The sequence below is a fragment of the Rhinolophus sinicus genome, linkage group LG07 (genome assembly GCF_036562045.2).
Source record: "Rhinolophus sinicus isolate RSC01 linkage group LG07, ASM3656204v1, whole genome shotgun sequence".
NCBI lineage: Eukaryota > Metazoa > Chordata > Mammalia > Chiroptera > Rhinolophidae > Rhinolophus > Rhinolophus sinicus.
This window is the reverse complement of record NC_133757.1, coordinates 39249530-39270126: the sequence shown is the minus strand read 5'-3', so window position 1 is coordinate 39270126 and position 20597 is coordinate 39249530. Positions and strand designations below refer to the sequence as shown.

Genomic DNA, 20597 nt, shown 5'->3' with positions numbered 1-20597 from the left:
AATCATGGAATGAATGTTTCTATATATTCTGCTCTGTGCATGTTAGTATACCTACAGGAGAAATTCTTAGAAGTTGAATTTCTGAGGTAGAAGGAATATGCATTTATAATTTTGAAAGATATTGCAAATTACTTTGCACAGAATTGCACCGGTCACTGTCCCAACACTGATGTCTGATGCGGGCTGTTTCTCATATCTCACTAATGCAGTGCAGTGTCAAACTACTTTATCTTTGCCATTCTGATGGGTGAAGATGGAATATCACTGTAGTTTTAATACACATTTGTCTCACCAGTGAGATTGGACATCTTTCGATATGCTTAAGAACACGTTCTTTTCCTGTGACCTATTTCTTCATATCTTTTCCAATTTTTCCATCTAATTTTTAGTTTTTTCCCATATTTACCTGTATTTGGTAAATTACAAAAAATCAGTCTGTTGATCTGCTACCATATTGATGCAGTCATTTTTTTATTTTTCCAGTCCTCTCTGTTGCCATTAGTCTGACTGGGTCTTAAATCTGATTGGAGTTCCATTTGTTTGTTCAGTGCCTGACTGGAAATATAGGCCATCCCCTTGGGGAACTCATCTCAATGGGCACAGTTCAGTCACGTCAACAACTATCTATTGTTTTTACACCGTGCAGTACACTCTGTGCTGGGGTGTAGGAAAACCAATAGCATTTATTGAATGCTTCCCTCATGCTCGGCACTGTGTCAGGCACTCCATGAGCTTTTTCATTTCATCCTCAAAAATCTCCGCAAAGCAGGTATCACTCTGCCCATTTTACAGATGAGGAAACTGAACTTACTGAAGTGAGAGATGTTGACCTTGAACCTGCAAAACTCTTTTCACGACAGTGTAATGTCCTGCCCTTTGAATGTGCTCTACCCATTCATCCACTGCAAATTGAAAGGAGCTCATTGACTGTTGGGTCAGCTGACATACTCATCCTCTGCCAGCTAATAACAGAGCGATCCCACAGGCCTGGAACTCTTCAGATCTTCCAGTTAGGAGACTTAGTCATCTTTCTTTGTCTTCCTATAGAAGAGAGAGACTGTCAACCCAGAACAAATGTTGGGAGCTGTACAAAATTACCCAATGAACTAAATTTATACTACAGGAGCTGCTAACTGTTATTTTATTTACGGCACTCTGGATCTCAATCTCCTTAGTTTCATTACTCCCAATTAAGCTTATGTATGCTCACAAAGCATCATTACATGATTTAATGACAGAATTTTGAATTAATTATACACCGATATTTTATAACATATTCTAGGTGTCTCACTAAAATTGGAGCTGCTTTTTATAGATGCACAAATGAAGGTAGCTATGTTACTGAAGTTCCATTTCCGAGAATTATCCCCTACTTAAGGTAAAATGCACATGTTTCCATATATATGTTTTTAGAATTCTATGATTTAACACAGACCTAGTTGCTCTCAGTAAATATTTAACTGGAAAGAGAAGTCTGCACAACCCTACCTCGTAAAGCGGAATAGCCTGAATTAATTAAAGCATATTCAGACATTTATTAATTACTTTTCCCTTGCTGATTATTGGTGATGGATGAAGTTAAAGGTAGATCATCATTCCACAATGGCCATAACTACATTTGAAGCAGGGAGGTAATTAAGGCTCTCAAAAAACAGAGGGATTTATATTTCAGCTGGAGTTAATTCCGTGGTGAATCAAGTGAGAAAAATACTCAGCTACCCCTGAGGCAAATGAGGTTACCATGACCTCGTCCAAGGTGCTAAGTGGTTCCTGAAAGTATAATTTTATGTAACATTTTATTATATTTTATTCCCTGAGTGCTTTTCTTTCACAAGATTTTAAAGGCAGGTTTCCCTAGCATTCATATCTCTTACACTCCCCACCTCCACTCCCCAAACTACTTACCTCCAACCCCCAGCTTCCCTAACCTCCACAACCCCCATTTTCCCAGCCTCAACCCCTCATACACTCCCCAGCCTCCACCCCTCAAGCTTCACTCCCAGTCTCTCCAACTTCTACCTCCCAGCCTCCCTACCCTCACTTCCCAGCCTTCCCACCTTCCATCACACACAGTTTCCCATCCTCCACCACCTATAGACTTCTCAGCCTCCACCACTTCCAGCCTCCCCTTTCTTCACCCCTCTGGCTTCACTACTGTAGCCTCCTCACCCACCACCTCCCAACCTTCCTACCCTCCACTTCCACCCATAGGGTCCCTACCCTCTATCCCCATTCTCTAACCTTCCATCCCCCTAGCCTCCTCGCCTACAACTCCCAGCTTCCCACCCTCTGCCGCCCCTAGCCTCCCCTCTCTCCACCAATCCCAGATTTCCACACTCAGCTCCCTGTAGCCTCCTCACCCTTCACCCCCTAGCCTACCTAGCCTACCTTCTTTCCTGGAACTGCTGCACTGTGGTTTGACCTTTCCACATCCTAATGCCACCATCAAAACTTAACCTACTCTATATTCTGTTATTTCAGGGTTCTTTCTAACTGAAAATCTGATCAATAAGTTCATGCTAGGTATAGATGGCTAATGATAGACCAATGTGTAACATTTCAACAAATAATTTTAAATAAAAAATACACACTGGTTATGTAAAATACAATACTTGTCCTAGAGGAAAGCAAAGATGAATGAGAAGTCACCTTGTCCTTCTTTCTCATTTTTTCTAGTCAAAATAACAAAAATGACATCATGCAGTGAAGTCATCCACTCAGTCTTGACTTCAAATGAATTTGACTCTTCAAAATTAAATCTACTTTGAAAGGACAATGGTCAACTACACTGAGGTTATTTGAAAGAATATGCTGCTAATTCTAAAGGTAAATTCCAAAAGAGATAACTGCTTTAATTGAAAAAGTATAGACTTTGGCACCTCTGGACAGATAGGAGCTCAAATCTAAGCTTGCGGGATGGCTAATATTAGGAAACTCAGTATATATTTCAAAGTTTCAGATTCCCCATCTACATAAAAGGGATGAAAATCACCTACCTCATAGGTTAAATAGGTAAGATTAAATGGCAGGGAGACAATTTTAAGCAAAGGCAGTATCTTAAATAAGTGTAAAGTCTGCCAAGAGTTAACCTTCTATTTTATCATTATTTCCTTGTATGTTCATTTACACAATAAAAAAGTGATATTCTTTATAGTTATGCCTCTGATAGGTGACCAACGACCTATATGTGGGCAATTTGCCACTGAACTGTACATTCAAAAAATCATTAACTCATCTGAAAACTCCCCACAGCTGCTCTCCTGTGGAATTATTTTGAGCCCACTAATATCAAATACTGTGGCTGGAAGGTGACAATAGAATGTCATCTTGTTGCAGTAGAATACCTACATTCCAGCTCTGCCCTGGGTGAATCCAGAAATGGGCAATTCTAGGCTTTCAAGTAGGAACCATACTCTTTTCATAGATGACTGAAGGCCAGGATACTGTAATCTATGCTTGTATTGAGGGGAGAATTTAGGCTTGGGGCTTTCAGATACATTCTTAATGATATGGGGGCTAATGGCTTTCAAAGACTTACGTGTGCAGCTTCTGGTCAAGATGGCAGAGTAGGTTAACACTGTGCTTGCCTTCTCCCATGACTACATTAAAATTACAACTAAACTACAGAACAACCATCATTGAGAACCACCTGAAGTCTAGCTGAACAGAAGTCCTATAACTAAGGACATGTAAGGTCTTCCAATTAAATTCAAGAACTTATCCTAGAAAAAGTGCTCCATACCTCATTGCTGAGTATCACTATGGTCACCTTCAAAGTGCTCCCCCTGGGAAGCTATGCACCTATGTCAGCTCCTCGTCTACCCTTCAAAGCAATTTTGGAACTCCTTTTCTGGAATGGCCATGAGGCCATTGATTGCCTTTGATGTCCTGAATGTCATCAAAATGTCTTTCATTCAGTATTTCCTTTATCTTCGGGTAAAAAAAAGAAGTCACTAGGGGCCAGATCAGGTGAGTAGGTAAGGTGTTCCAATACAGTTATTTGTTTGCTGGCTAAAAACTCCCTCACAGACAGTGCTGTGTGAGCTGGTGCATTGTCTTGATGCAAGAGCCATGAATTGTTGGTGAAAAGTTCAGGTCATCTAACTTTTTCATGCAGCCTTTTCAGCACTTCCAAATAGTAAATTTGGTTAATTGTTTGTCCAGTTGGTACACATTCATAATGAATAAACCCACTGATATCAAAAAAACGTTAGCAACATCATGGCGACAAGTTCATGAACTTAATTATCAGACCTCATACAGAAGAAGCCACGTTGAGACTGGTAGGAGGGGTGGAGATGAGGAATGGGCTGTTCCCACACCCATGTGTGGCGATTAAAAATTGGGAGGAATATTTCAGATGTGGAAATCCCCACTGAGGAGAGAGGGGTCCCAGCCCAGACCAGCCTTCTCAGCCCGGAGTTCCAGTGTTGGGAAGAGAAGTCTCCATAACTTCTGACTCTGAAAATCAGCAGAGATTGTGGCTGAGTTAGATGAAGGGTGGCTGGAGTCCCAGGCGTTCTTCTTAAAGGAGCCGTGCACAGACTTACTTGCTGACAGACTCACTCACTCTGAGCTCCAGTGCTGAAACAGCAGTTCAAAAAGCTTTGGGGAGGAACTGAATTGTCTGGCCTCAAGGTGAGGGGTGGAGGGGCAGCTTACTCCCAGACAGAATTGCTGGCAAAAGCCATTGTTCCTTTGTTGAGCCCTTGCCACACCCAGCTTGCACACTCAGGTGGACACTATATCTGAGTCTCCATCAACCTATAACACCGTTCGCCCTACCCCTGATGATTCCGAAACCCCACCCAATTCAACTTGCATTCCCACCCAAGCTGTTTCCACTGGCTTTTCCATACAAACAGCATGTCTTGGCTCATCCTGTGGACTTTCCTAAAACCTTTCAATGGTTCAGAAACTCCAAATAAGTAGTATCTGGCCTTGGCAAGCCCCATACGCATTGCTAAGCAGCCCCAAGCCTGACACTAGCAGCATCTGGCCTCAATTCACAAACTTAGCCTCTCCCAGTCACCTCCAAGCTCAACACAAATGGCAACCATCTGCAGATCACTTTGTAGCTCATACCAAGTGGCCCTGGGCAGGGTACAGACAGCGGCTGACCTTGGACTGCACCAGAGTTCCTCCCCAAAGGCCCCAGAATCAACACACCCAGTAGCCAGGTTCAGAACACAGCAGAGCACCACCCAGCCACCTCCACAAATGACATACCCAAAGGGCAGACTGGCAGGCACCAGAGCCCCACTAAAGCAAATCTTGATCCATAGGGTCAGCTTCTGCATAACAACTCCTCCACTGTAGTCAGGACCAGTCCTCACAACCAGTCAACCTGAGAGTCAGTCCCTCCCATTGACATGCAAACAGTAGCCAAGTCTCAACTATATAACAGGAGACCACACACAACCCACACAAGGGACACATCTGGAACACCCAGCTCAGGTGACCAGGGAGACTGCATCACTAAGCCCCACAGCACACCTACTACATAAGGCCACTCTACCAAGACCAGGAGACATAGCAGTTCTACTTAATATGTAGAAACAGGCACAGGGAGGCAGCCAAAATGAGGAGACAAAGAAACATGTACCAAATGAAAGACCAGAACAAAGCTCCAGAAAAAGAACTAAATAAAATGAAGATAAGCAATCTATCAGATGCACAGTTCAAAACAACACATGTAAGAATGCTCAGTGATCTCAGTGAGAACTTCAGCAAAGAGATAGGAAACATAAAAAAGAATCAGTCAGAAATGAAGAATACAATAACTGAAATCAAGAATACATTAGAGCGAATCAACAGTAGATTTGTTGAAGCAGAGGATTATCAGCAATTTAGAAGATAAGGTAGCAGAAAACACCCAATCAGAATAGCAAAAAGAAAAAAGAATCGAAAAAAAATAAGGAGAGTTTAAGGGGCCTTTGGGGCAATATCAAGCATACCAATAGTCACATCATAAATGTACCGGAAGGAGAAGAGAGAGAGCAAGGAAATGAAAACCTATTTAAAGAAATAATGACAGAAAACTTCCCTAACCTGGCAAAGGAAATAGATATACAAGCCCAGGAAGCACAAAGTCCCAAACAGGATGAACCCAAAGAGGACCACATCAAGACACATCATAATTCAAATGCCAGAGGTTAAAGACAAAGAGAGACTCTTAAAAGCAGCAAGAAAAAAGCAATTAGTTACCTACAAGGCAGTTCCCATAAGAGTGTCAGCTGATTTCTCAACAGAAACTTTACAGGTCAGAACGGATTGGCACAAACTGTTCAAAGTGATGAAAAGCAGTGACTTACAAACAAAGATTACTCTACCCAGCAAAGCTATCATTTAGAATGGAAGGAAAGATAAAGAGCTTCTCAGACAAGTGAAAGCTAAAGGAGTTCATCACCACTAAACCAATATTACAAGAAATGTTAAAGGAACTTCTTTAAGAAGAAGAAAAGAAAAAGCTCAAAAATATTAAAAACAAAACAATGGCAATAACTGTATATCAACAATTACTTTAAATGTAAATGGATTAAATGCACCATTTACATAAGGTGGCTGAATGGATAAGAAAACAAGACCCTTACGTATGCTGTCTACAAGAGACTCACTTCACTTTTAAAGGCACACACAGACTGAAAGTAAAGGGATAGAAAAAGGAATGTCATGAAAATAGAAATTAAAATAACAATACTTATACCAGACAAAATATACCTTTAAAAAAGTCTATAACAAGAGACAAGGACTCAGTTATTCTACTCCTGGGTATTTATCCAAAGAAGCCCGAAACACTAGTTTGAAAAGACACATACATCTATATGTTCACTGCAGCATTATTTACAATAGCCAAGTTATGGGAGCAACCTAAATGTCCATCAATAGATGAATAGATAAATAAAAAGTAGTGCATATATACAATGGAATATTTCTCAGCCATAAAAAAGAATGAAATCTTACCATCTGCAACCACATGGATGGACCTAGAGGGTATTATGCTAAACGAAATAAGTAAGCCAGAGAAAGACAAATACCATAGGATTTCATTTATATGTGGAATCTTAAAAAAAGAAAAAAAGAAAATAAATAAACAAAACATAAACAATCTCATGTATACAGAGAACATTTTGATAGTTGCCAGATTGAGTGGTGGGGCAGATGAGTGAAAAAGGGAAAGAGATTAAGTACAAATTTGTAGTTACAAAATAGTCATAGGGATGTAATGTACAGCATAGAGAATATAGTCAATAATATTGTAATAACTATTTATGGTGTCAGATGGGTACTAGATTTATCATGGTGATCACTTCCTTAGTTATATAAATGTCTAATCACTATCTTGTATACCTAAAACTAATATAATATTCTATGTCAACTCGAATTGAAAAATAAAAATTATTAAGATCATTTAAAATAAATTACCCCCCACCAACAGGCTTTATGTGTGTGTGTGGGGTGGGGGTGCAGAGTGGAGGGCTGCTTTTCCAAGGCGTTCTAAGGCGCGCTGGTCCTCCTGTGTCATAATACGACCTGGAGAGTTTACTTGTGATCAGTGAAATCTGTTTGAATTCCATTTCACCCTCTTGTTATCTGGGGTCAAGTTGCTGAAAATTCTCAAGGTTCAGTTTCCACATTGGGAGAGGAATAATCACATCATGGGCTGTTATGAAAAATGACAGAGTGATTATGTGGTTAGAGGAAAAAATGAACCTGTTTAAAGCAGGGAGTACAGTTTCTGGCGTATAATAAGAACTCAGCAAATTCTGGTGTCCTTCTTTCCTCTAGTCCTAATTTCAGATTCAAGATTGATCTTACCTTTAGCTATGTAAATTTCCATCTACTGATAGAATTTTAGAGGTAACAGCAAATACCCAGAAAAAACAGTCCATCAATATGTGACTGGTTTATTGATTCCTTCCGACAGAGCCTCACCTGACTCACTCTCTTAATTTCGTTTAAAGCTCTGTGCATATGTCTCCTCCTCACATATATTTTCCCTGATGATCCCATCTAAAATAGCCCCCTGCATATCACCCTTTATCAAACCCTTACTCTGCTTACTTTTCTTCATAGTACTTATTGCTACTTCGAGTTGTATTATGTATGTTTTTGTGTATTCATTGCCTTCCCCCAGTAATATGTAAGCTCAGTAATGGCAGAGCATTTGTCCGTCTTGATCACAGCTATTCTCCCCGCCCAACATTTAGAACAGTGTCTGGATACATTTGAGAAGGGCTCGGTAAGTATTTGTTGAAGAAAGGCTGTTTTAAATCCCACAACCAGTTTTAATTTCCTTCCCTTAAAGCTTTATTTACAACAGAAACCTTCATTTATTAAGCATTTACTCAATCCCTCAACCTTTTATATGGATAATATAATTTAATCTTCTGAACATCCTCTATGAGATAGGAGCAATTATAACTCCCTAATATAGGTGAGAAAATGGAAGTTTAGAGATTAAGTAACTTAATGAAAGACAGAAGGGCAGATGGGACACACTCTAGGTTATTGATCTACAAAATCATCTGCATCTCCAATTTCTTTCCATCCCCTCCTGCTTCTATGCTTAAACTCTATTGTATTTTGAACTGCCTCTCTATTTCATGTCAAAATGCTAATACCTCTGGGGATGGGTAACATTAAACTGTTGTTGTCATTTACCCTCCCTGGTGCATGTCAACTAGGACATCTTAGAACCAGGACCCTGGTGTGTAAGCCTAATGATCTAGAACAGCACTTTGGCGAAGGTTACTCCCCCTTGTAAACATTCCACACCCAGAGCTGTCTTCCTCCTTAACCCTGCGATGTTTTTCCTTTGCAATTTAGCATCTCCAAGACAACACAGCTCTGGGGGTCGGTGGTTTGACAATACTTCCCCTGGTGTAAAAGAGGTCAATCAGACACAAGATGAGAAATTGAGAAATTGCCAGACTCTTTAGTTTGTTTGTTTTCTACAGTATCCTTTCTTCCTGCATTAGTGAGAGTTCAGGAAAAGGTGCTGGCTGGTTGGATTTGAATATCACTTCTGCAGTCACAGCCCTCAGTAGTTCTTCACAGGACAGGCCACAGTCAGCATGTCACTGTTATCACAGCCGACAGGACATAGATATTTAGCAAAAGGAAAGAACAAGAATAACAAGGTACCAGCTTAACTGTACAGGTAGGTAGGGTGGAAGACTGCTTCCATGTTGTAATTTGAGAGAGACAGCAGGCTACCTGTTTCAAAATGTTAGTCTTACGTCTTAGTTTGAGATTCCCCCATTAGTGTCATTTCACTTCCAGGAAGAGATTGTCTCCAGAAGTCTCCCTTGCTTGAGAAGGCAGAAAGGGCACATTAAGCCTGGATTAGCTAGCTGTTGCCATAGCAACTGGAAGCAAGGCCCTGGAGGGAATGAAACATTGGGCAGGTAAATTTTGATGAGGAGGGAAAGGGATAGAATGAGAGGCTAGATGAGGTGGCACCATAATTGGTAGCCCTGGGCAGCCATGGGGCAGTCATCTATAAAACAAAAAGTTACTACTCATTTTTAGTCAGGTGTAATCTGAGACTTTTTCATTACAAAGTTAGCCGTTGCTTACGTGGAAATGGTTAGCTCTCATATTCTTTAACAGTACATGGTTATTTAAAATTCTTAGCCTTTGGCACCCTCTAGTCCATTGCCAAGACAAATATAATTTAATTTTTCCCAACAACAAAAAGTTAGAATCTACTTCCAGCCTTGTGTATGGAATACAAAGACAACTGGCCAGATACCAGGATCTTTGTTCTGTTCCGAGATATTTATCTGGGAAAACAGATTGTAGAAGGGACTAACTAGACTGTAGTTGATTTAAAAAAAGTGAATTTTACAAAAAGTCATTATCCTTCAAATGAAGGTTTCCAATGCAAAACTAAACCTTATAAACACAATATTTTAGAGCAGGGAAGATTCTTAAAGGTCTTCCAGTTCTATCTCCTTCTGTTACAAAGGAAAGTGCTGAGCGCCAAAGAGATTAATTATGTCCTCTCACCTCCTAATGACTCTGTCACTTCTAATTATTGCTAGAAAAAAAAACAACACAGGAATTCCCAACGCCCTCCATTTGTGGGCACTGAAAAATCAGTTTGCGTATCAGCAGGGAAAATCAGCATCAAGGCCAAAGATGTCCAATTTGTTCCTAATAAAAAAAATAAGTACTGACATGTATTGAGTACTTATAATGTGCTAGGAATGGAGCTAAATGCTTTATAACCTATGTCTCCCTTAACCTCCAAATAGTCCTGTGAGATATATTTACTCCATGTTACAGATAAGAATAGCAGAGCTGAGAGAAGCTAGGTAGCTTGTTTACTGTTGAAGAACTAGTAGGGGACAGACTCAAAGTCTGATAAGTCCTTGCTCCTTACCATAATATACTACTTCCACGTCTCACTTCCCTGGTAAGAAAACCAGAGGTCAATAATCAACTATATTCATGAACTTAATGCCTCTTTCTGACAACTAAAACCATCCCCAAGGAAAGTCATCCAACTGTAGCCAACTAACCAGACTCCTCAAGAACCTACTTTTTTGTAATTAACTGGTTTTGTGATAATAAATGTAAATCACATTCAATATGCAACATTTAAAAACACAGACAAAAATAAAGGAGAAAATTAAAATCTCCTGTAATTACACCAAGGGTTATATGCAGGAAAATTTTTTTTTTTTTTCTTCCATTTTAAAGACCACTATATTTCTTGCAAATATCAGCAATAGCCTTTAGCGTTTTCTACAGGTATCATTTAGCCTTAGGGAAATTCACTAGTGAACAACCACCATCAAAGAGTATTTACTCTTTAGTTCATTCATTTATTCAACTGAGATATATTGCTTGAATGTCTCCTCTGTGCCAGGTGCTCTGCTAGTTGCTGGAACTCACTGACAGTTAAAGATGGGTTCTGGTCTTGGCCTCATGGAACCTACAGCCTATTTCTCTGAAAGACGTTTTCAGTGTACTTCACCGTAATTAGCCTCAAAAGATACTTTTAGTCCATATGCCCAATTGAAGTAATTATTTCCCTCATTGTGATGATAGAGGGGTGATATAAAGATAGGTCTTGTAGCCTCCTAACTGACACAGAACAGTAAAAAATTACTCAAAATAGAGGTTCTGATACCTTATCATGGCAAACATATCTCACAAGCTAGGATTTGGGGGATTTTCCCACCTTAAAGATTCTTCTTATCCAGGACGTAGATATTCCTTTGGTGCTAAGCTGGCAGCCTGACGTGTAGAGGGTATCAGGAATGGATGCTCGTGCTTGGAATTCCTTTAACATGGACACAATTTGCCAATAGTCAAACACTGTCGAGGTTGATTGAAATGTGTGAATAAAATGATTATAATTAACACGCAATGGGGACTTCTCTCCTAAGAACAGTTGTTTGTGGGAGTGAGACTTCAGGAAGCCTAAAAGCTATGGGGATGGAGGAGACACTTCATGAGTCAGCCAGGGGCTCCCGTCTTACTTTCCTATGTCTTCTGTAACACATTGCCACAAGCTTATGGGCCTAAAGCAGCACTCTTTTATCCTCTTGTACTTCTGGAGGTCCGAAGTTTAAAATGGGTTTGCAGGACTGTGTTCCTTCTGGAGACTCGAGGGGAGAATCCCTTCTTGCCTTTCCAGCTTTTGGAGGCTGCCCATGCTCCTTAGCTCCTGGCCCTGCTCCCTCTGACCTCTGCTTCCATTATTACACCCCCTTCACCAAATGTGGTCCTTCCTGCATCCCTCTTATAAAGACCCTATGATTACACTGGGCCCACTCAGGTAGTCCAGGACAGTTTCACCATCTCAAGAACCTTAATTTAATCACGTCTGTAAAGTCCCTTTTACCACGTATAGGGACCAGGTATGAGGGTATAGACATCTGGCTGGGGGGAGAGGGGGGTGCATTATTCAGCCCACCACAGGCGCTAAAGATAAACATGAATATTTCACATGTGTATCGAGCTGGGACTGTCTGCAAAAAGGGTTTGAGTCTTTCTCACATTCTTTTCTCTCTCCTCTCTCTACTACCCCGCTCCTATCCTTCCATTCAGCTCTGTCTGGATTCAAAGTCTGAGTCCTTTTTTCTGGGCTCTCTGTTCCTCCCACAGGCAGCAAGACATTGGTGTCAGAATTCTGTTCCAGCTACTCTTCCTTCCTTATTTATTTCAACATAAGCAACATTAGTGCATGAGAAGCCCAAGGACCTATTGCGTACATAAGTGGATTTGTGCGCAAAACTACCTGCGTCAGACCCTGGAAAGGAGATAGTCACTGAACATTTATTTTAGTCATATAATTAATTGCATATTTCTGGTTGTTTAATTTTGGGGAGATGAGCCTAAGTATAGAGATCTGTTTAATTTTCAGAGGATAAAGCCAAGAACAAAGGTCTGTTCACTCTGGTATGTGGTCTCTAGGCATTTTGGTAACAAGCAAGCCAGGGGAAGAGCACTTCGATGCCGCTTGAGTCATACATTTGGCCAATTCCATAGGACGTAGAGAACCTAGAAAAAAATGTCATTGCTGACCTGTTTTGCCTTCCCATTTAGGTTGAAAGCTCCTTAGCAGAGGAGTCTACAGCAAAGATCAAAGATCATTACATCGATGTCAGTGGTGGTGGTGCCCCTGCAGAAGGAAAAGCATCCCCAAGCAGAAATGACAAATAGGAAACTCATTTGAGTATACTTCCCTTACCATTCCTCGTCCAAGAAAGACATCACTAATCAGCCAAGCACTGTTCCGCCGCAGAGCCTGGATCTGGCCTGAAAACCCTTCCCAACTGAATGTGCCAGCGAGCCACTGCCATTCAACAGAGCTGGCAAATAAATGGAGCTCCGTCCGATGTCCCTGCATTAGTCAATGCTCTCCTGTTTCCAGGCATTAAGGAAAATTCCTCATACTGCAACCCAGCAAAAAAACACTCTGATGCCTAGAACACAACTTCAGTTCAATTTCTGGAGCTGGCAAAATCCTGGGAGAGACTGATTCAAAAATGAGGCAGATGCTTCCATCTCTCTATTTTCTGGCTGGAGACTTGGGGTGGGGGTGGGTTACTCCCATCTCATCTTAACTGTCTCCAGCTCCTCTTCTGGGATACTGGATAACGAGGCTTCTTCCCCTTTCCCTTCCATGGTACTTCTGTGCTTGAATTCCTGCATTAAATGTACATTCTTGCCCCCAATTTCTGCTTTTTCTTCCTTAATTATGTGCCTCTCCTCCTCTTTCTTCAAACCAGAATCCTGCTGGGCCCCCAAGAGCACTCTCCCCAGGGAGTACTTGGCAGTATTGTCAAACTCTTCAGAGGCAAGGAGGGAAAAGAAACGCAAGCTCATCCATCCCTGTCTCTTTTTTCACCTTGTGGTTTCCACTCACAATAAGCAGCCCTAGAGGTTATCAAACATCCCAACGTGCTTTGACAGCTATTCATCCATTAAAGCCTCTGATTGCCTGGCATAATTGCGGGCTGTACTCCTACTCTATGAACATGGCTCCTCAACTGCTCTCAGACACTGGCTTGCTTTTACATCAGGGCTTGCTAGGAAAGAGGTAAAAACACAACAGCTCATTCAAACAGCTCAGTGACAAGTGAGCCAGCCACATCAGAACATGGGAGGAGGGGAGAAACCCAGCATGTGCAACTGTGGGTTTGCTTTTTATTAAGAGAAAATGATTTGTGCAGATTACTCCCCCAAATTTTAGCTAGGATCACAGGGAGATCCTTTGCTCTGGACCAAAGCAAAATCCTTCTGGGGCCTGCAAAATCCTGGGAGAGCCCAAATCATAAAAGCAGATCTCCTGAGTCTCCCGAATTCATTTCAACGCCTGTCTCAGCCCCAATCAATAATCCAGCTGTACCCTCTGCAGCGAAGCACAGTCATTCAAGCTTTGTGTCTGAGTCGCTGCCTTCAGAGGGGGCTTTTCAGCATGGATACAAGCCGACTGATTGCCTTCCTTGCAGGGTTCCCGCCTGGGAACGCCCACCTGAGCGCAGGCTCGGCAGAGTCAAACGCAGCAGCAGCCTACCGGGTCACGCCTCGGTGCCCAGGGGGCAAGCGGGTCACTGCGCGCACAGCATCTGCCGCACCCCCAGCGCTGGAAAGGGACCGAGACAGGGAACGCAGCCTGCAGCCGCCAGCCAGCCGAGAACCCCTGCGAGGCGGAGGCTGTGAACCTCTGTCAGGAGGACCCAAGGAGATGCTGCGAGGGCGCGCTGAGGACTTCCCGGCAGGGAGACCTCTGATTCAGCGGTCAATGGCAGAGGTGGGAGGGAGTCCAGAGCTCCAGGCTCCGCCCCTCACATGGTTATCGCTCCAAAGAGGCTAACGGGCCTCAGTTCACATTTAGAAAAACCCAGGTGCTAGATCTTTATTTTTTTTAATGTTATCATTTTTAAGAACTTAAAAAAAAAGCTCAAGAGAATATAATGATGTACATACCTTCTAGCCAAAGTTGACCATTATTAACGTTTTGTAATATTTGTTTGAAGACTTATTTTTAAAATACAAGCCAAGTTCAACACAAGATGGATGTCTCTTTTAGCACCTTTATCTTCCCTCCTTAGCCCCTTCCCCCTCCCTGAGAGGCAACGGCTTGAAAGAAATTAAAGCACTCGCCTCTAATCCTCTTGCAGGCTTTCACGTATAAATAAATAATATAGAGAATATATTAATATTGAGGGTGCATTTTATAATTTGTATCTTTCTGCGCTTCTATTCTGCAACTTGTTTGTTGTTGTTTTTTTTCCACTCCACACTGTGATGGTTTGTTCAGTGTAGAGATCTAGTTCACTCATTTTAACCAACGTATTGAGTGGGGTAATTTCTAAGCCCCACCTCGGTCTTAATACCAGGCCAATGGGTCTCAAGCTGCACATTAGAATCACCTGGGCCACTTTAAAAATGCAGATACCAGAGGCCCTGTTCTCAGAGATTCTGATTTCATTGGTCTAGAGTTAGGCCTGCACATTTGCCTTGGGATTCTGTGATTCCAGGGAAGAGAATTGTGGATGCCTGCTATGCCTCTCCTGGTAGGTTAGAAGCAGTTTTACATCTTCCAACAGAATGATACCACCCATAATGAATTTGCTTAGGGATACACTCTGGAACCTGCTTGAGGCTGTGTGTGAGGGATGGCATGAGTCTCTCTCCCTTTATCTTACTGCTAAAACAGTGGTGTTTATGAGCGCTAGCGATCAGTATGCCCTCGCCTATGTTCCCTAACAGAAATGGAGATGTTGCTACTGAGAAGAGTATCAGGGAGATGACCCCATCAGGCAGGGGAAAAAACCTGAGAGAGTGGAAGGTGAAGGGAATCTGAATTACGTTCTCTTCTTCATGTTGTATCGCGTTTCGTCGAAAATAAGACCTAGCCGGACAGTTCTAATGCATCTTTTGGAGCAAAAATTAATATAAGACCCGGTCTTATTTTACTATAATGTAAGACTGGGTCTAATAATATAATATAATATAATATAATATAATATAATATAATATAATATAATATAATATAATATAATAATATAATATAATATAATATAATATAATATAATAATATATAACACTGAGTCTTATATTAATTTTTGCTCCAAACGACACATTAGAGCTGATTGTCCGGCTAGGTCTTATTTTTGGGGAAATAGGGTAGCATAACAGGGAAGAACAGGTAATTCTGCAGAATATCTATCAGACAACTACCCCTCCCCTTTCCCCAATTTTTATTTTTGCAAGGCTCAGCCTCCTCACAGAAAGGCATTTATTAAACTGCCATTTGTTGCTCTGCTAGAAAGAGGAATCAGAGAAACCTGGACCCTGCCCTCTACGGGTCACTCTTTGGGACAAAGTTCAGGAACTAAGATGATTTTCATGGTATTTTATGACCTTGTCCTTTCTCTTTTCCCCATTCTTTATGTCTCGCCACAGAGGAAATAACCTGGAAGGCACCATGCAAGAAGATGCAGTTTAACTTTCTGTCTTTCTTTAATACATTCAGCAAATATTTACTGACTGCTTATCGGGTGCCAGCCATTGTTCTAGGTCATGGGGATCTCTTGGGTCCAACAATCAGAGACTTTTCCCTCTAGTTTGGGATATAGGCCAATGGACAGACAACTAAACAATACATATAAAAGATACGACAGTAGAGGGAAGCACAGAATGCTCTGGAAAGGCAGAGGAGGCTAGATGGAGCTAAAACAACTTAGTCTTGTGGTCTCAGGAATACTTTCTAGAATAACAGTTCTCAAACATGAGTGTGCATAGAATCACCTGGAAGTCCTGTTAAAACAGACTATTGGCCCTCACCCCTGAGATTCTAATTCAGTCGGTGTTGGGTCAAGCCTGAATGTTTGCGTTTCTAACCTGTTTCCAGGTGGTACTGATGCCACTGGTCTGGAGGCCACACTTGGAGAGCCACTTTTCTGGGGGAACCACCTTTGCTACTGAAAGTATGGTCTGTAGGCCCACAGCATTAAAACATGGACCTCACCTGGGAACCTGCTAGAAATGTGGAATATTAGGTCTCACCCCAGATCTACTGAGTCAGAATGATACCTGTGAACATTCAAGTTTGAGAAATACTTCTCTGAACCACTGGTTCTCCAACATGGCTGCACATTGGAATCATCTGGGCAATGAAAACAACAGTGATGCCTATCGACTCCCAGAGATTCTGGTTTTATTGGGATAGGGTGTGAAAAGCTCCCCCAAGTGATGCTAATATGCAGCAAATTTTGAGAATCACAGGCCTAAGCAAAATGCAGCCTACGTAATAGTCCCACAAAGAAAAGCAGGAAGAGTGTTACTGAAAACAGAATGTGCACCAGTTTGCAGGCTCACCAACAGTGCAGTAAGTTTCCCTTTCTCCAAACCCTGGCCAATACTTGTTGTTTGTTGATTTGTTGATGATAGCCATTCTGACAAGTGTGAGGTGATATCTCATTGTGGTTTTAACTTGCATTTCCCTGATGATTAGTGATATTGAGCATTTTTTCATGTCTATTGAAAACAGACAAGAGGACATCTGTATGTCCTCTTTGGAGAAATGTCTCTTTAGGTCCTCTTCCCATTTTTTGATTGGATTGTTTGTTTGTTGGTGTTGAGTTGTATGAGTTCTTTATAAACTTTGGATATTAACCTCTTACCGGATGTATCATTGGTGAGTATCTTTTCCTGTTCATTAGGTTGTCTTTTTGTTTTGTTGATGGCTTCCTTTGCTGTGCAAAAACTCTTTAGTTTTATGTAATCCCATTTCTTCATTTTTTCCTTTGTTTCCCTTGCCTGAAGAAACATATATGAAAAAATATTACTAAGAGCAATGTCAGAGTTTACTATCTATGTTTTCTTCTAAGACTTCTATGGTTTCTGGTCTTACATTTAAGTCCTTAATCTGTTTTGAGTTTGTTATTGCATGTGGTGTAAGAAAGTGGTCCAGTTTCATTTTTTTTTTTTTGCGTGCATCTGTCTATGGAAAACAGTTTGGAGGTTCCTCAAAAAAATTAAAAATAGAAACTACCTGATGACCCAGCAATTCCATTTCTGGGTATTTATCTGAAGAAATCCAAAACACTAATTTGAAAAGAAATATGTACCTCTATTTTCACTGCAGAGCTATTTGCAATAGCCAAGATATGGAAGCAACCTAAGTACCCTCCAATAGAGAATTGGATAAAGAAGATGTGGTACATTTATGCAATGGAATGTTACTCCTCCATTAAAAAAGAATGAAATGTTAACATCTGAGACAATATGGATTGACCTAGAGGGTATTGTGCTAAGTGAAGAAAGTCAGACAGAGAAAGGCCAATGCCATATGAGCTCACCTATATGTGAAATCTGAAAAACAAAATAAATGAAGAAACAATAGATACAGAGAAAAAACTGATGGTTGCCCAGGTGGGAGGGGATTGGGAGGCAGTGAAAAAGGTGAAAGAATTAGGAAGTACAAATTGACAGTTACAAAATAGTCACAGGGATATAAAATAAAGTATAGGGAAATGTAATCAATAATATGGTAATAACTATGTATAGTGCCTGGTGGGTACTAGACTAATTGGGTGATCACTTCATAAATTATATAAATGTGTAACCACTATGCTGCATAGCTGAAACTAATATAAAATAATATTGAATGTCAACTGTAATTGAAAAATAATTTAAAAAAAAACAACAACAACAGAATGTGCAAAGGCTCAGTGTTAGAACAAAATGGGTTCAGTGAATGGAAAGAGGCTTAGTGAGCTCAGAGCATGGGTGTTAGAGAGAGAGGAGAAGTGACGAGCTTTGAGGCTAGAGAGTTACAGAGACCAGTGGTAGAAGACTCCAGAACCTGTCTAAGGTCTGTGGGTCTTCCTTGAGGGTTGGACACACTCAGTTTGCATTTTAAAAAATCATCAGTTTGTTGGTCCTACGGAAATAAGCTTTGGGGTGTGGGAACAATTTGCCTGGTGTTAAGGCTGGGATTTCCTTGACTATAAAAAAATATTATTGCTCTTACTGAAAATTATTCTTCTCATGAAAGACTGCTCTTTAAACTAAAGACTGAGGCAAAAGTATGGATGTGGAGATAAATAAAAATAATACTAACGGGTAGCAGGATATGTCACCTCAACATGCCACTTTGGCATGAAGGTTATTTTAAGTAATTGCAAAGCAATTGAGAAAAAGCAGGTACAAGAAGAGCTCTCTGCCCTCTCCCTGTTTGCCTAAAAGTAAGACATAATTTGGAAAAGGGGTCCCCCACTCCAGTCTCTGCCAAGCAAGACATAAGTTAATCACTGGAGACAACTCTAGACCTTTATCAGCCCAGAGCCAGAATCTACTAAGTCTAGTCCCTGTCTATCATTCGTTTCTCCATATATTTGCCTTTCCACAATTTGCTGCCCTTAGAAACTCAGTCTTTTCCCCTTGTTTTGTCCCTTCTCTAAAAATGTAATATTCCTTTGTTAAGATGCTATATAAGCCCAACTTCTAACCACCCATTTGAGTTAGTCATCCCTGAGTGCTCCACGTGTACGCATAAGACACCTGTTAATGAACTGGTTTTTCTCTTGTGAATCTGTCTTTTGTCAGTCTGATTCACAGGGCCCCAGCCAAAAAAGCTAAAATGGGTAGAGGAAACGATTATTTATCTTTATTCCTCCTCTATATTACCAACCAATCTCTAAGACTTCATTTTAGCACTTTGGTTTCCATGGTTTGGTTTCACCCATATTGACTGAGCACTCTGTCCCAAGCCCAGTGCTGGTGCTGGGGGAGCAGAATCCAGATCTCAGATATTCATTCTTTGCAGAGTTGCAAGGTGGGGAACTCAGACAAGCCAGTGATTTTTCCGAAGAGCACTAATTTGAGTCTGGTTGCAGATTTGACAGTGCTGTTAATGGGAGGATTCTGTGCCATCCAACTCCACTTAAGCCCTCAGCTAAACCATCAAATGGTCCCATTCAGGCTGCAGCTGCAGGATTCCTGAGGTCATGCCAGTGGGCGCCAGGAATGCAAACGAGAGCTCAGCCTTGGCTTCTGACACCCTGTGAGCTTTGAGGAAGAACAAGTAGGCATTTGTTAGGGGAAGACCCACAAAGACACCACAGGAGAAGGGATTGAATGCCCCATGGGATTCCAGGCCAAATGCAAAAGAACTGGGGTAATCTCTGCCACCACAGTTTGTGTGACCTCACTTGCTCACTGCCTCTGGAGGCAGCTGATGGCCTAGTGACACGAAGCAGGGTTTCAAGCAGAGTAGGAGTGACAACTGTTCAAGAATGGAGTTAGTACTCTATGACCCAAAAGGTGAGAACTGGTAGGTCAAGCCAGGTATGGAAACAAAGGCTCTGTAAAGCAAGGAGAGGATAAAGGCATCTTTTCCTGGGCCGCAGGACCATTCACCCGCAGATGTACCCAAGTGAAGAAGGAACACAGGTGGAGGGGTGGAATTCCCTTAAAAAGCCTATAGAGAGCAGCAAAATAATCATACCCATTCTAGATCATTCTTTGTGGAATCCAGTTCTCCCAGTAACCCAGGTATTGTTAATTTGCTCCTGAAATTTGATTCAGCTACCATTACTAGTAATACTGCTTATGTTACTCAAGGACTCTTTTCAGGTATCATCACTTACCCAACTCCCCATTTTACTCAGGTTAGCACTTTTTTGTATTAGAGGGTGACTTAGACCAAGTGTATAGAGCAGGTCACTCATCCTGAGCATTCCTGGCATGTGGACCACATAATGCCTTGTTGTGGGTGGCTGTCTCCTGCATTGCAGTATGTTTGGTAGCGTCCTCGGCCTCTACCCACTACATGCTAATAGCATTCCCAAGTCATGCTGCTGAAAACATCTCCTAACTTTGCCACATGGCCCCTGGGGACAAAATTGCCCCCAGTTGAGAACCACTGATATAAAGGAAAGGTGAAAGACGGTATCGAGACAAAATCATTAAACAAAACAGAAAGGGTTCAATAGTCTTTATTGCTTAGAATTAGCAGTTTGCATACAGGAAAGAAGCCTCAAACGACCCTAGGCTTGGGTAGGATTTTTACCTTCAACATAAAATTTAAAAAACCTATGTAATACTACAACAAGCCACGTGTA

At 41.4% G+C, this 20597-nt stretch overlaps 1 long non-coding RNA gene across 1 annotated transcript in view; it reads left to right on the top strand.

Annotated features, from left to right (window-relative positions):
* The window catches only part of LOC109447443 (uncharacterized), a 172410-nt gene extending 157720 nt beyond the window's left edge, over nucleotides 1-14690 (top strand). Inside the window, exons 6-7 of the long non-coding RNA XR_012498336.1 lie at nucleotides 2677-2826; nucleotides 12565-14690. This is a non-coding gene — a long non-coding RNA (uncharacterized LOC109447443). The remainder of the gene's footprint in view (nucleotides 1-2676; nucleotides 2827-12564) is intronic.
* Nucleotides 14691-20597: the final 5907 nt, after the last annotated feature.